The sequence below is a fragment of the Enhydra lutris genome, unplaced genomic scaffold (assembly GCF_002288905.1).
Source record: "Enhydra lutris kenyoni isolate GAN:26980312 unplaced genomic scaffold, ASM228890v2 scaffoldscaffold96, whole genome shotgun sequence".
In the NCBI taxonomy this organism is placed as follows: Eukaryota; Metazoa; Chordata; class Mammalia; order Carnivora; family Mustelidae; genus Enhydra; species Enhydra lutris.
This window is the reverse complement of record NW_019154180.1, coordinates 752,005-756,592: the sequence shown is the minus strand read 5'-3', so window position 1 is coordinate 756,592 and position 4,588 is coordinate 752,005.

Below are 4,588 nucleotides of genomic sequence, written 5' to 3'. Positions count from 1 at the left end.
CACACTTGGATCAGTCAGGATAAGGTCCAGCAGATGGGATTACCACAGAATCCAAAGGAAGAGAGAAGGTTATCTTCAGAGACCAGGAAAGAGCCAGGGTAGAGGCATCCTGGGGGTGCAGAGAACAGAGTTTTAAGTGGAAAGGAATGATCCAGAGTGTCAAGGGGTGCTCAGACTGGTGAGATGGGGCAGAGGTGCCCCTGGATTCGGCAGTGCGGACATGGTGTGGGACGGGTAAGAGCACTTTTGGAGGACAACTGGGTTGAGAAATGGCCGCAGGGAGACAGAATCTCTATCTGTATAATGAGATTTATTACGAGGAACTGGGTCACGAGATTCTGGAGGCTGAGGAGTCCCAGATGTGCCGTCTGCAGGAGCGCCTAGGCAGAGGAGGGCTGAGATCTGTCATAGCCTTTCCGTTCTGTGCAGGCCCGCAGCGGGGAAAGCCATCTTCCTTCCTGATACCAGCCGTTCAACTGCGGATCGCTTCCAGAAACACCCTCTCAGACACATTCAGAAATAATGTTTAAGCAGCGGTCTGGACACCCCATGGCCCAGTCAAACTGATACATAGAGTGAACTATCACACAGGGGAGGAAAGGGAGGCACCAAATTCCAACCGGTTAGACTTTATACATCAGCCTCCGGCTTCTAGAGCACATGTTAGGCTTTCCATTGACCTTTTGCGCAGAGTTCGGAGTTCTTCTCATTCCGAACACGACTCCACCAGGCTCAGCCAAAAGGGAAGAAAAGCACGTGATTACTTGCCCCCCCAACCCCCTCCCCCGTAGCAGCCGCAGGGCAGACTGGGGGCGACGAGCGGGCGGATCCGCCTTTGCAAGACCTTCAGCGGAAGGGCTGACAATCTGAGCGTCATGAATTTGTGAACGCTAAAGTTACCCATCTTCAATTATAAGCGAAAATATCCGGTACTACAGAGGGATCCCCCATTTCTGTCCCCAACTCGGAAGCAGCATGGATCACTGGCTGTCGTTAGGGGCTGAAACGTACAGGCAGCGAACAGTGAGGAGGGGAGATGTGCTTCTTGAGGGATGAGAAACATATTCTGCAGGGTTTTGCTTGGGCAGGACTCCGAGTCTTCGGTGAGGCAGGAGAGTAGAGAGCGGCGGAGGGCGGACTCCTGGCCAAGGCGGTTTGATTTAAAACCGGCTCCACTCGCCAGCCCGGGGTGACCTCTGGCCAAGGGACTTCTCTGTGTTCAGTTTCCTCTTCTGCTCATCGTGGGCTTGCTGTGGCGATCCAACGGGTATTTAATGACAACTATAAACACCTTTCCCTCACTGGTCAGCGTACATGAAACAGCAGTTTGGGTTTGTTTGGTTGGTTTTTTTGTTGTTGTTGCTGTTTTTGTTTTTTGTTTTTAGAGGAAGTAGTTTCAATGTTGACATGGGCCATGTTGAGCCCCGAGCGGACTCACTTGCTCGGCTGGGCCCCCCATGCGCTGGCTGCAGGGAAGTCGGCGGCTACCGGCTCCCGCGCACCCCGTTCTCAGGAGGATCGCCGGTCCCTTCTCCTGAGCTCTTCTGCACGGCGTCACGCACCCTCAGATCCCTGCCTGGCCTGGGACAGACATTCATGAGGTAGTAGGGCGAACACTGCCTCTTTGAATTTCTTGCCATCGCCATCGTGTTATTACTTTCCAAGCACTTTGTTGCGGAAGCACTTGTGTTTTTCATAGAAATCGGTAGAAACGTATATACATTCCTTCCCTTCAACATTATTGAGTGCTTGGTACACGTCTGGCATCATACTCGGCTTTGTGGCCATAGGGAGATTACTCGTTTTCGAGGGGGACAAAATGGAACTTGAGGAAACAGAGTGGATTGGGTTCAAGAGTCGTAAGACCCTGAACGATGAGCGAAAGCCACCCTGCCTTCCGTACCAGAAGGAGTTGTTCTTCTTGGAACAGCTGAGTTAATTTTTAGCTGAGGGACGCTATGAATTCTAAAACCAATCGTGTCATCTGTGCTTGGCTGGAAACTTTAGAAACACATATGTGGCATGCTTCTGGTAAGTGTCTAAGATCTTGAAGCTTGACTTCTATCTGCTTACGTCATCTTGCTCCTGCTTTTTGTGTTCTCGTTTCCCTGATGAACTTGCTTATTTTTACCTTATGTGTATCTTTATAAGTTTCCATAATTCAACTTTCAGTCCGTCATGTGTGGCAGAGATACAAATCATTTTTGTAACGTGCGCGATCGGTTTGGGAATGTTTCTAATTCAGGAGATGGCCGCCCACCAAAATTCTCCACTTTCGTTCGGCCCCTTTTTCCTTCGTATGACATTCTGGAAACAGATGCTTGGTCTCTATTGCAACGCAGCAACAAAAACCACGACTTCCCCCTTCGAACATTCCCTGAAGAAAACATGATTACAAATGATTAGGGGGCCCAGTAGGCTGTACCAGTCCGGGGCTAATCAGGAGACTGAAACCACAGGGTCACTTGAACAGGGAAAGTTCCACAGGAAGAACTGATCATGGGATTGGAGTAACAAGAGTTTGGCTAGTAAGTAAAGAGATGACAGCTACTGTGAAGACTATTATATTCACAGATCCCAAAAGGAGGGGACATGCCACGCCACTCGAGGCCACAGGGAAGGGCACCAGGGTCAGTCACAAGGCGGAGGAGGGGGGCTGGGGACAAGAGCCCTCATTGTGGTGCTCCTCTTTCCCACGCACACCCCACAGGACTGCATTCCACCTTGCAGATCCTGTACCAGGCACGGCTCCTCCAGGTGCAGAGGCCGGTAGTTGAAGTCCCAAGGTGTTCCAAAGGAACCTGGCTCCCTAGTCAGTGGCTTCTGTTTAAGGATGCTATTTGACCAAAATGCAGGTATTGCCTAAGAAGCTAGTTGTGAAACGTTCGCTGAACTAGCAGCACAAAACGACCTGGGATGGCTTTTAAAAAAATTAGTAGACTTTTTTTGTTGTTGTTGTTTTCTTTTGAGCAGCTTTAGGTAAAAAGAAAATCGAGTGGAGGGAGGGAGGAACGAAAAGTTGGACCAAACGATTTTCAGGGCAGTGAAAATACTCCAGATTATGTTCCATGGATGGGCACATGTGACTATACATTAGTCAAAGCCCATAGAACGTCCAACACAGAAGGGAAACCGTAATATAAACGGTGTTAGTTAATGATAACGTGGGCAGTAGGAGCTCATCAGGGGGTTTGCTGTGAGGCAAGCCCAGGAGCGCTCTGTGCCTCCCCCACAATTTTCCTGTAAACCTGATATCACATATCATCAGATATGTTTTTTGCAAATATTTTCTCCCGCTCTGTGCCTTGTCTTCTTGTTCTTTTAACAGTGTGTTTCACAGAGCAGATGTTTTTCATTCGAATGTGGTCCAGCAGGTCAATTGTTTTTGTTCATGGGCGGTGCCCTTGGCATTGTAGCTAAACACTCATTGCCAAACTCCAGGTCACTTCGATTTTATTACTTTAACGATAATGTGCATAGTAAATTTATAACCTGCACCCAGGGATGTGCTGGTAAAATTTTAATTATCAGCTCTCTGAAATTAAAGATAAAAAAAATCACCCCGATTTGTAGCACTTGCTGGTTTCTGTGGAATAAATCTTTCCACCCCCGGCTAGTTGCAACCACTATCTCGAGGTCACTGAATCCTGAAGAGCTGAAGAGAGGGGCTCACCACTGGCTCTCACGAGCCTGTCCAAGTCCTCTCCTGCTATCTGTCCTTGTTGTTTTTGCTCAGGGCTATCTATCTTTGCCACTTTTTACTGTGAACTGTTCCTGTTCCCTGGAAAATGATTTGTGAGAATTCCTGGAAGCCCTGGAGGAAGCTGTGTTCTTCTAGAGCGTTGCATTTGCTTCTGCCAAGCACCTGGGGGCGCCATAAGACCGGCGCCGGAGATTTGTGACCGCCCTTGGCGAAGTAAAACTGGACCGCAGACCACAGAGCCTGCTTCCGGGGGACATTTTCGTCTTCCTCCTCCTGTGCTCTGGGCCATTTTGAATTTGCTGACAGTCCTCTGATATTGCAGATGTTGCTTAAGAAAATGGAATTAATCAGGCACGGTCCTCCCCCTCTCCCCAGATTCCATATCCTCTTTGTATTCTTCCAACTGGTGCCATAACAAATTGCCACGCATTAATTGGGCTAAGGGACGTACATTTATTCTCATGTAGTTCTGTAGGTGAGAAGCCTAACCAGGTCTCACTGGACAAAAGCCAGCATGTCAGTACGGCTGTGTCCCTCCCGGAGGCTCTGGGGGAATAGCCCTTTCCTCACCTTTTCCAGCGTCGGGAGGTCGCCACATTCCTTGGCTGGCGGCTCCTTCCTCTATCTTCAAAGCCAGCAATGGCAAGGTGAGCCCCCTTCCAATTTTAAGGGTGCTTGTGGACCCACATTCATAATCCAGGATGATCTCCCCAACTCAAGGCCATCTAATTAGACCCCTGAATTCTAGCTGCAGCCTTAATTTCTCTTTTCTGTGGTGCCTCACATATTCCGAGGTTCCGGAGATTAGGATATGAACATCTCCGGGGAGCCATGACCCGTCTATTCAAGGCAAATCCCTCTCTGCTTCTATTTTAAGGCTCATGC